At 37.4% G+C, this 12,453-nt stretch overlaps 1 protein-coding gene across 4 annotated transcripts in view; it reads left to right on the forward strand.

Moving 5' to 3' along the window:
- The window catches only part of VCAN (versican), a 130,455-nt gene that overhangs the window by 26,796 nt on the left and 91,206 nt on the right, over positions 1-12,453 (forward strand). The window lies entirely within an intron of this gene.

Here is a 12,453-nt window from a genome sequence, read left to right on the forward strand (position 1 = left end):
CATCAAAGTACTCAAACACCATGGCCATGTTCTTCCTATGTTAGTCTTCTACTCAGCATCGTGTAGTGAATTTTCTGTCCTCTTCCTCCTCAAATATAAACTCTGCATGATCTATGAAGCCCTCCAACCTGGCTGGAGAACAACCAATCCAAACTTATTTCCCTCTTTCCAACATGGTGTGTGCATAGGCCCTCTGAAGATCCTGTGCTTGCTGCTACCCATAGGTCTGCTTTGACCCTCTCAGAGAACATGAGCTTTCTGACACTCTGCTCTTCCACTCTTCCCTGTACCTGAAAACTTAACTGCTTTTTCTTCTTCGTTTTTTACTTTTTTTTTTTTTGAGAGAGAGAGCGCGCATAAACAGGGGAGGGGCAGAGAGAAAGGGAAACACAGAATCCAAAGCAGGCTCCGGGCTCTGAGCTGTCTGCACAGAGCCAAACTTGGTGCTAGAACCCATGAACTGTGAGATCATGACCTGAGCCAAAATCAGATGCTTAACTGACTGAGCCGCCCAGACGCCTGGAAAACTTACTGCTCCCAAGAGCCCATCTTTGGCTCTTACAGCTCACACTGTGATTTTCTTACTCTGAATTCCCACTTTTCATAGTTCCACATGCTTGGCATTTAATTGTTCTCTAGTTGCTTTATAGGCACTAAATACAAAATGTGACCTGTTAGTTTTGTTTCTGCAAAACTTCTGTAACTCATGGTAGAGATAAGGCCATAAACATCTTCTATACCTCTCTCAATTGCAATGAAGAACCTATTCCAGTAATAGATACATAATAATTACTTAAGAAATAACTTGGTGGTGATTGCATTATTTCTTCCAATTTTGTCTCTTCTCAAATACAATTACCACCACCTTTCCATTTCTGTATTTGAAAAAAATGCTTCACTTTGTTCACCAAATTTTTTTAATGTTTATTTATTTTTGAGAGAGAGAGAGAGAGAGAGAGAGAGAGAGAGAAACAGAGCATGAGTCGGGGAGGGGCAGAGAGAGAGGAAGACACAGAATCCAAAGCAGGCTTCAGGCTCCCAGCTGTCAGCACAGAGCCAGAGGTAGGGCTCAAACTCATGAACTGTGAGATCATGACCCGAGCTGAAGTTTGACACTTAACCAACTGAGCCACCCAGGCACCCCTTGTTCACCAAATTTACTAAGAATGTTTTTGTGGGTTTTTTTTAATCCTTTTGGACGACCACGATACTAACTGTTCCTCTCACACTTCTCCCTGGTCTCTTAGAAAGCATTCCTTCCTAGAAATACTTTCTCTTCTTCAACTTCTTACAGTAATTTCCCTTTCTTGCCACCCCAGCCAATCATCCTGTCTGGGATTGGTTCCTTTGTACCCATTCATTTTTAGATTGCTTCCTCATGTCAAAGTCCAGTATAGTTCTGGAGCACCTGGGTGGCTCAGTCAGTTAAGCGTCCAACTTCAGCTCAGGTCATGATTTCACAGTTTGTGAGTTTGAGTCCCACACAGGGCTCTCAGCTGTCAACACAGAGCCTGCTTAGGATCCTCTGTCCCTTTCTCTCTCTGCCCTTCCCCTGTTCATGCTATCTCTCTCTCTCTCTAAAAAATAAACATAAAAAAATCTTTTTAGTCCAGTATAGTTCTGTCACCTCCATGACTTGTTTAATTCTTTTATGTCATCCTTGTGTTTGGCCTAGAACCAAAAAATAATCTTTTCCTTTTTGTTATCATATGATCTTCTTTAGATATGCAAAGCTAAAAATTTAGGGAAAGACCCAAATGTCATTAAACAGGTCTTAGAGCAGATCTTAGTTCAGACTTTTTTGGAGGCTTTGATTGGACAAAAATCAGATATCATATCTTGAAATTGTATGATTTCCTGCTGGCAGATTCTCAGATTGACTTTTAATTTCAGTGGAATTTACAGCATGTAATCTACAAAATATTTCACTGGCGGGAGATATCTAAGAATCCATGATACTGGCCTTATTCAGTTAAAAAGTCCTATGTCAATGGGGTGCCTGGGTACCCCAGTAGGTTGAGCATCTGACTCTTGACTTTGATTCAGGTCTCAGAGTTTGTGAGATTGAGCCCTGTGTCAGGCTCTGCATTGACAGGGCAGAGCCTGCTTGGGATTCTCTCCCTCTCTCTCTCTCTCTGCCCCTCCCCTGTTTGTGTGCCCTCTCTCCCTCTCTCTCTGTCTCTCAAAATAAATAAACTTTTTTTTTTTTTTAAATTTTAAGTCCCATGTCAGCTAGAAGAGCTTCCCGCACACTGTGGTTCAATGGATGGTTCAAATATTGGTTCTGGATTACAGAACCTCTTCACTTTGGTTCACTTTGGTTTGCTGCTAGAAGATGCTGAAAACTTCATTTATTCTCTGAAGAACTCACAGAACCATAGATCATAGCTGGGGCTGTGGCTTCTGACATAGGCTTTGGAAATTAACATGTCTTGCTAAGGGCCTGAAACTGAACTTCAAGTTCTTTCTGCTTAAGTGTTTGCATAGCATAGCTAAGAGCCAGTGAAAAAAGTGACAAAGCATGGCACACTGGCAGCACCTCTGGAAAATGATGTCCCCATTCACTACAATGATTTCAATAGATTGACTGTGAAATAGCTCCATAGGTAGGGTAAGGAAGGAAACTATTGTATGGGTGTATTATTGTTTAGGTTAATCCTCATGAAATCGTTGTCAGACAGTTATTGTTGTTGTTGTTTTTTTTCTTTACCCTACTGTTTGCCATGAGGAAAGGTTAAATAATTGGATATGCCCTGTTTCCTATTCCACTATAGTAAACTCTTTTGGCCAACCACAGATTCCCCAGCGGAGCAACAGTGCTCTTACCAGTAAAGAAGGGATGATGTGCTCTCCAAGCTCCCGCAAATCTCTGATTTCTCATATAAGAATATCCTAATTCTTATTTGAGTGATAATTTGTTTATTGATTATGTTGTCATGATTAGAACTGCTTGGTTAAATGGTAACTCTATTTTTAAATTTTCGAGGAACTGTTAGACTGGTTTTCAATATGGCCACACCATTTTAAGCTCTCACCAGCACTATATTAGGGTCCTGATTCTTTCACATTCTTGCCAACACTCATTTTTATCTGAAATTTTGATCATAGCCATCCTAATGGGTATTCAGTGATATCTCATTGTGGGTTTAATTTGTATTTACCTAATGGCTAATGATGTTAAGCAACTTTTCATGTACTTATTGGCCATTTATATATTTTCTTACAGAAATGTCTATTCAGTCCAGCTGTAAAATGAATGTCATGGGGTGTAATGTATGGCATGACAACCATAGTAAATAATATATTTCATGTCTGAAAGTTGCTAAGACAGTCAATCGTAAACGTTCTCTTCACAAGAAAAAATGTCTGTAACTATGTATGGTGATGGATGTTACCTAGACTTATTGTGGTGATCATTTCACGATATGTGCAGATAGCGAATCATGATGTTGTACACCTGAAATGAATATAATGTATGTCAGCTAAATCTCAATTTAAAAAAATGTCTATTCAGAACCTTTGCCCATTTTTAATTGGGGTGTCTTTTTGTTGTTGGGTTATTTATACACTCTAGATTCAAATATCTTATCAGAAGGTTTGCACATATTTTTTCCCATTCTGTGAGTTGTCTTTTTACTTTCTTAGTAGGGCCCTGTGATGCACAAAATTTTTCAGTTTTAATAAAGTCCTATGTATCTATTTTTCTTTGGTTGTTGGTGCTGTAAATGTAATATCTAAGGAAGACACTGCCAAGTCCTTAGTCATGTAGACTTGCTTCTGCGTTTTCTTCTAAGAGTTTTGTAAGTTTTAAGTTTTAAGCTTATTTTGATCAATTTTGAGTTAATTTTTATATGTAGTGCGAGATAAGTGTCCAAATTCATTCTTATATTTGTGGATATCCAGTTGTCCCAGCATCATTTGTTGAAAAGACTATTCTTTCCACCATTTAATGACCTTGGTACCTTTTTGAAAATCAACTGATCATAGACATACAGATTTATTTCTGGACTTTCCATTCTATTCCACAGATTTATACGTCTGTACTTATGTCAGTACCCCATTGTCTTGGTTACAGTTGCTTTGTAGTAAATTTTGAAATTGGAAAGTGAGGGACCACTAACTATGTTCTTTTTCAAAATTATTTTAGTTATTTTGGGTCCCTTGAGTTCCCATCTGAATTTTAGGATGAGGTTGTCAGTTTCTACAAAGAAGCCAGCTGGGATTATGATGGAGATTGCATCGAATCTCTAGATCACTTTGAGGTATATTGCCATCTTAACCATATTAAATCTTCTGATCAATGAATATGGGATGCTTTTCCATTTCTTAAGACCTACTTTAACTTCTTTCAACAGCACTTTATAGCTTTCAGAGTATAAGTTTTGCAGTACTTTTATCAAATTTACTCCTAAATATTTTATTCTTTTTGATGCAAATGAAAATGGAATTTTCTTTACTCCTTTTTCTGATTGTTTATTGGAAGTATATATAAATGCAATTGATTTTTATATATTGGTCATGTATCTTGTATCATGCAACTTGGCTGAACTTGTTTATTAGTTTTAATAACTTTTTTTAATGTTTATTTATTTTTGAGAGAGAGAAAGAGCATGAGTGATGGGGGAGCAGAGAAAGGGAGACATAGAATCCAAAGCCGGCTCCAGGCTCCAAGCTGTCAGCACAGAGCCCAACACAGGGCTCAAACCCACGAACCATGAGATCATGACCTGAGCCGAAGTCAGACGCTTAACCAACTGAGCCACCCCAGCGCCCCAGTTTTAATAACCTTTTAATAGAATCCTTAGGATTTTCTATATATAGTCCCTTTCATTTGTAATCTTATCGTAAGGAAGTAGACTTGTCATGTCATACACCCCTTGAAGCATGTGACAGTCATTTGCTGTAAGGTTTTGATGTCAAGATCTCTTGGAGTTCTGAATCAAAAGAATGTCTTTGGAAATACAGTGACCATTTACCTTTCAGCTGTGAAAAGTTAAAAAAAAAAAAAAAAAGCCAAACTAGGCTGATCCGCCTGTGTAGACCTGCAGCCATACTGTGCCTGTCAAATCGAATAGCACATTCAATCTCTTATATATTTTGAAGACTCAGACACCCAGAAATGTTTCAGAACCTCTTTCTCACTCTAATTAAAACCTTACTGTTCTGTCAGTAGGAAAGAATGAGATCCGACATCCTGAAAACCATAAAAATATGTTTAAATTTTAGTGAGGCTTCCTGTCTCAAATTGATATACATGAAATCTTGTATAATAATGCATTGACATATATGTAGATTCCTTGTCTCATGAATGTTATCTGATTTGGAGCATGTTAACAATCACAGCCAACGGATGACAATTTTTTTAAATAATTAATTAAAAGTTAAAAAGTTCAAAGCTTTATCTCAAGCCACATCATGTTTCTCCTTCAGTCTGAAAACAAGTGAGAAATCTGAAAAGTGCTGATCGGGCTTTCCAGTCTCATTATCTCCAAATTAGAAATAATGCCTGCCTACCACTAGAAATGGAGTGAGGTGACGGTGGCAGCCTCGGAGGTTTGCTTGTCACTATTAACAGAAGGGTGGTCTCTGTGCAGGTGAAAGAGCATATCTTAGGGGAATTGACGTGACTTTGAATGACCTTCAAATATCAGTCGTCAAGATTATTTAGCAGTGTGTTAGCTGTTCATCAAGCATATACAGCCAATGGATTTTGTGACCCAGAGAATAATGAGCATTAGTCTTCGATGCTTTGATCATGTCTATATAGACACAGGCAAAAAAAGAGAGAGCAAGAATAAGAGAGTGAAAGAGGGCAAGGGAGAGACAGAGGAAGAAAAAGAAAAGAGAAACCTCCTTTGAAACTTAAAAATCCCAAACTTCAAAGCTAATAATAATTGTGCTGACTTACTCTCATCACCAGGAAACTTGCCATAAGTGGTTTTATTATATCAGTATTTAGAAGTTCATCCCATGTGGCTACTTCCACCTCACGCACTGTAGCTACTTTGCATACATTTATCACTTATTTTCACTTAAATAGCGAGGAAATATAGTCACATTGATAAATCTTAACCTTCCTTAAAGTGAAAGACAGAGTTCTGTTCTCAAATGAGTAAAGTGAATCATGATTCGTTTATAAGTACTTATTTTCAGACTGGACAATTTACAATAAAAGGGTTATAAGCACAAATAAACAGGAAAAAAAAAAAAAACATTTATCACACTACCCAGCAAACATACCCAGTGAGGAAACTGATGAGATCTCAGCTTTGACTCTCTGTCGGCTTAGTCCAGGAGAGAATTGAATATGACCTGCCCCTGCCAATTCCCTTTTCCTCCTTGGTATTCATAAGGAATTGTCAGCAAGAGGGAACACTCTTATCGTAGCTTTGCTCTAGGTCCGGCTCTTTAATAATTTTTCCGAGTTACTCCTGGGTATAAACTCTAGCTTTGGAATGATGTGGGTCATTTTAAACGTTTGATTTGTTTTCATCATCGCTTGCCTTTTAGTCTTTGTCATTCTTTAGTCTGCCAAGAAGCCGCTTGTCCATTTAGCAGTCAGAAGTGTGGGAAAAGAACACGCATGGTCCAATTTCCAGGGAGTCTTGTAGCTTTTAGTTGTCAAATGAAAGTATTTTATTTTCTCAATATTTCTGGTGGTGTTAATTCCCACAGTTAAGGTAAATTTAATTTGTGGGATGTCACCAGATATTAAAGTCTCACAAGCAGTATCTTCCAGTTCCTTCTAGGACATCCCTAGAAAGTTAAAATAACAGGAATAATTTAAGTTAACATTTAAGTTGAGATTTTGGAAAAATATGCATTAAGATACTGCATATGTGTTTTTCAAATGGATATGTAAATTATACTATGTGTGAAATCCTCTGTTCTGCATCGTTATATCTTATGTGTTACTAATGTGAGCATATATGTATACACCTTAATGAATTCTTACTTATACTAACTTAAATGAACTTGTCATTTTATGGTAAGTAATGTATTGTTTTGTGTATGTAAAACATTTTGTATATTTATTTCTTCATGTTTCATTTGCTCTCTTTCAAGAAAAATTAAGTATTCTCTCATAGGTGGATAACATTTAGAAACACCTTCCAAATCTGTGCTCTAGTTATAAATTTGATAGTAAGCATCTTCTAGGTGTAGCTACTTTGATGAGGCTACTTCTAGAAGTGAGACAGTTGACTCATCCTCAACTTATACAAGTATGTTTGCCTTCCAGGAAGGCAGCTATCCAGTAAATCTAAAGTACATTAAATGGCTCAGTTATAAGTATTGAGGTATAGAAATAGAACACAATCCTGTCCTATGTTCGTAAGATAGGCATTTTCTCTCACAAAATTCTGCTGTGATTCAGAAGGAAATTTTACTACCTACATCAGAGGCAAAAAGGTGCCTTTAGGATACCTTCGGGGTGGAAACTTCTACAACCTGACCAATTAAGTCATGTTGCAGAGAGAGAAACTAAGTAAAAGCACTGAGTTGCTTTGCTTGATTTCCCATGTTTGCTTTCTCTTTGTCTTGTTTCCTTGGTTCTGGATTTGCCTTTGCCTCTGAACTTCAGACTTTATGTATTGGTGCATCCTCTTATGATCATTCAATTTTGGACCAAGGCTGGAGTTACATTATTCTTACTGGTCCAGGCTTTATATCTGTCTCATTTCATTCCACTGTGTTATAGTTTAGAACACATCATTTGACCTATAAATAATTCCTGACTATGGCTTTAAAAACTGAAAGTAGATCAGTGGAGACATTGAAAATCTTAACATCTTGACTGCTTTCTCAGTGTAAAAGTGGTCAATGTTTAGCTTAGAATCTGCAGTTCTTTTTTCTTATGGGCTATGCTTTCTTTCTGTGGGAAAGCTCTGTGCCGACAATTTATTATTGAGGAGAAAGCCTGTTGCTTTTATCAGCTCTTGCTTGGTTTACTTTTTTTCAAAAAGATATTTTTAAAATGTTTATTTATTTATTTTTAGAGAGAGACAGAAGAGCACAAGCAGGGAGAGGGGGCGAGAGAGAGGAGAGGGAGAATCCCAAGCAGACTCCTTGCTGTCTAGCACAGAGCCCAACACGGAGCTCAATCCCATGAACTGTGAGATTGTGAACTGAGCTGAAATCAGGAGTCAGAAGTTCAACCAACTAAGCCACCCAGGTGCCACCAAAAGATATTTTTTTAAGAAATGAATTTGTGTGTTCAGCTTTTAAATACCATCTTAGACGCTTCATCAAGGCTCCCAGGCGCCCCCTTTGCTTCTATCTTAAATCAGGTTGATACATAGGCAACCAGAAACATAACACTAAGTTATACTTGCTGTGGATTTGCTGAGTTTGGAAAACAATGCTGTGAAACAGATCCAGGGACTTAATTAGTATTCTTTGAGTAAAAGAAAGTTCTCCAGTCAAATGGTTTACACATCATGACTTCCTTGTGGGGACTATCAATAAATACTATAATACTAAATGCTCTGATAAGTCTTGCATAGAAAAAACCTGTCATATGAATTGTATTTGTTTTCTAAATGCAGTTGTCCTTGCAACCTCTTTTCTGTAGAACACCTGCTCACATCTCAGGGGTCACCAGTTTTCGACACAAGACATTTTGGGAAATTATGTTCATTGAACGTGGACCATAAGTTAACAGCCTTTCTGATCCACATCTTCAACAATAAACTTTTAGGGATGCCTGGGTGGTTGAGTCGGTTAAGCGGCCGACTTCAGCTCAGGTCATGATCACATGGTTTTGTGGGTTTGAGCCCCACATCAGGCTCTGTGCTGACAGCTCAGAGCCTGGAGCCTACTTCGGATTCTGTGTCTCTCCCTCTCTCTGCCCCTTCCCTGCTTGTACTTGCTCTCTCTGTGTCTCTCTCTCAAAAAATAAATAAACATTAAAAAAATAAGCTTTTAAAAGGTTAATCCTGATTTAAACAACAGGTTACCTACACTTATATTATGTTAGAAATGCCAAAGGATTGTCTAATTAAAACTAGGCATATAGGAGCGCGTGGGTGGCTCAGTCAGTTCAAGTGTCTGACCTCAGCTTAGGTCATGATCTCATGGTTTGTGAGTTTGAGCCCCGTGTCGGGCTCTGTGCTGTCAGCTTGGAGCCTGGAGCCTGCTTCAGATTCTGTGTCTCCCTCTCTCTCTGCCCCTTCCCTACTCAAGCTCTGTCTCTTCTGTCTCTCTTAAATAAATAAACATTGAAAAAAACTTAAAAAAAAAAAACAGGCATGTAGTGAATACAACAATACTTGACTGGAGTTATAGGTGTGTTAGGAATCAAAGACACTTAGTAATATGAACTAGTTCAATTACTACTCTGCGTTCCCTTTGACTCACCTATTCTTTTTTTCTGGTTTGGGTTTCTATATAAAACTGTTGCTAGGACATTCTGGAATATTTTTAAAAAGTATAAGATGTCCTGGCCCTAATATTTTGAGGTTGATACATAGGAAGGGAAAAGTTTGAATAAGTTAATTTTTCTCATTTTTGGTATAGACTGACTGGTCATTCTAACAGCTTCAAGATACAGTAAGATAATTCTGTAGTGTGGATACTTTACTATATTATTAGATTTTTGAAGTGGGCAAAATAATGTTCATGTTAAACATGAACATGTTAACATGTTAACATAACATAACATAAACATGTTAAATCGTGATTTAGGAGGTGTTAAATATTTACTTTTTAGAAATGAGTTAAAATAAATATTTTTGTTTTCTTTTGCTCATCTTGAAATAAAACAATTTGCCATATATATATTTATAAATGAATTATTTTGATTGTCACTTTAAACTAAACTCAATGCCAGTTAACTATTTTTATTTTCAACTGAGTTAAATGAAACCTCATGGTGATATCTTTTTCGACATTTTTTTTTTTGCAGTGTTGGAAAAATTCCTACGTATAAAGGAAAATAGATGACTTTAGGAATTATAGAATTTAATCAAATAAGGAAAATAATTATTTTATGAGTATTGGATAGATGGATGGAAATTGTATCCTGCAAATGAATTAAATAATTGATATTGTGATATAATGTCAGATTTAACAAGAGTTTCTATATGAAAAGTTCTATAAGGGTAGGTCTTTATTAATTTAATAATAATAAGGGAATTCTCTTTGTAACCTATCAGCATCTTCTGAAACCTTTCTTTCTTTTATTACCCCAGACATGTTTGCGGTTTAAAACAGGGAAACCAGTTACCCATGAAATCGTGCTGTTATTTTTTTTTCATTAGCCGTTTGGTCTGGCCATTTTTGGAGAAGTTGATTTCCCCCAACATCTAGACTAACATTGCTGCTTGGAGTAGCAGAGTTTTACTCAATCGGTTACATTTCTTTGCCCTGCTCTGGTTGGCTGATCACTCTTATTACTTTAAAAGAACAGTAAATTTTGCCTCCAAGTCGCAGTACGTCAGGACGTAGGAAACTAAGGCAATAGAGTGATATTCCAGCTGTAATAACAAATGCAAGTGTTCTACCTTGGAGGAAAACGAATTGGCACGCAGCCCATGTTCACACTTGCATTCCTTTGAAGTGAATGAGGCCACTGGAGGACACAGACACAGTCTGTCTGCCTTTCCCTGTGTTGCTTTAAGCCAAATCCATAGGTGAGATGAATCAGCTGTTCTGGACAGCAGCTATACCCAAAGGTCTGCTTCAGTGAGCTGTTTTTAATGTGCTGCTTGGGAAGGATGGAAGAAAAATAGCACCTTGTTTCTTAGCAAGAACTTGAAATTCCGTTCACTTAACAAGCATCATTGATACATGCTACGTAACTGGTACTGTGACTCTTATGCTTTTACAGCTTGTTAGGGAGGGAGGTAGTGCAGGAATGGGGAGGAGGAACCTATGTTGCTGTAGTGTATTTTTGGATCTGAGATTACTGACCTTGCCAGCCTAGACAATTAAGGACAAAAACCTATTCTCACATCTACCTTACTCTTTTCAGCCAGGTAAAAGTCATTTTCTCTCTCTTCTTCAAATAGCTCTTGTAGGGATTTGGCCTAGTTTCCTTAGCAGCAATTTTAGATTTAGACTGACAAAAATTGATATGTGTGATTTGGCCATTTTTCCCGTGACTAATTTTTCTTGTTTTAGAAAGCTATCGCACACTCAGAGAGAGTAATGGCTCTATTCATTTTTAACAAATGCTTGTTACATCTGGATTTAGTCAGGTGAGGATCCGAATCATGAGAGCTCTAGAGTCCCCGTTGTCTAATATATCACAGAATCAGAAACAGGACCCGCGACTGCTGCAGTGATGGACTATTGATATTTTAGCTTCTTCCTCTCTGCCACATTTTATATTCCTCCTGCCTGATGGATTAGCTTAGGTATTCTCTACTTCTGCCTCTGTCTTTGAGCCACTTGTACTCAACTGTGAAAAGCATCATTTGATTTGCACTGAATTTATTTCAGCCAATTGTTTTGTTAGCTGTCCAAGTACCAATTTAACAAACTCTCTCACGTTTCCGGAATATTTTATTGTGACATGTTAAATTATAATGAACATATTCTCTGCCAGTTGGGCCTGGTGATGAACAAAGTAAATGTTCAGCCTTTCTTTGTTAATCAATAAACAAATGTAGGAGTTTCTCAACCCTAGTTAGCACCCCTGCTAGCATATGTAGTTATCTTTGTGAGAACTGGAAAAAGGACAGACAGATTGCAAGAGGTATTCACCATAGACAGAGTAAGTAGAAAAGAAAAAGGTGCCCCTTCCTTCAGGGGACTTTGGTCACTTTGACCAGTTGAGTGGAAGCTGATGTTGGCCTCCATTCACTCTGAGCCCCGGCTGACATAACAATCACACAGCCCCAGCAGGCCTCACATATAACAGCATTCCATCTTGCTTCTGTCTCTTCCTACGTTCAAACCTTGTAGTTTTTCTTGTTTTGTTGTTTAATTTGATAGGAGTGAATCCATTTTGATGGTAGAGATATGTGAGAAGGAAGGTCTGAGAACTACTGTTTGCTTTCAGGTTGACCAAAGTGAAATAACCTTGGTGACATTTCAATACAGTTTCCCTTTCCAGCATGCATTGTTAAGTACATTGCAGGCTTTTTCACTGAAGAGAAAACTCATTTTCCAGATAGTAATCCAAAGAATCCATTGGAAAGGTCTGTTCATTTTAAAGAATTTATCATAACTTATTATCAAATGATTGCTTCTGTATATCCGTAGGCCATAAAAACAGTCATCTGATAATAAAGTTAGTATATATGAACTTTTCTGGTATGTGTTATTTCTTATTATACATGAATAGTACCGAAATTGGGTAATTGTTATGTTTACTGCTTTAAAGTATCAGAAGCTGCGGGTTTACCGTGAAAAAAGTATTATATCCTTCTACCTCGCCCCACCCACCCATAAACTGGAAAGGAATGAATAGTAAAACTTAGAGTTTTGTTTTGTTTTTACTCTCTTCTT

Source organism: Lynx rufus, unplaced genomic scaffold, assembly GCF_022079265.1.
Source record: "Lynx rufus isolate CCGP_SWC_20201006 ecotype Redwood Valley unplaced genomic scaffold, mLynRuf1.p SCAF_1, whole genome shotgun sequence".
Taxonomy (NCBI): Eukaryota; Metazoa; Chordata; class Mammalia; order Carnivora; family Felidae; genus Lynx; species Lynx rufus.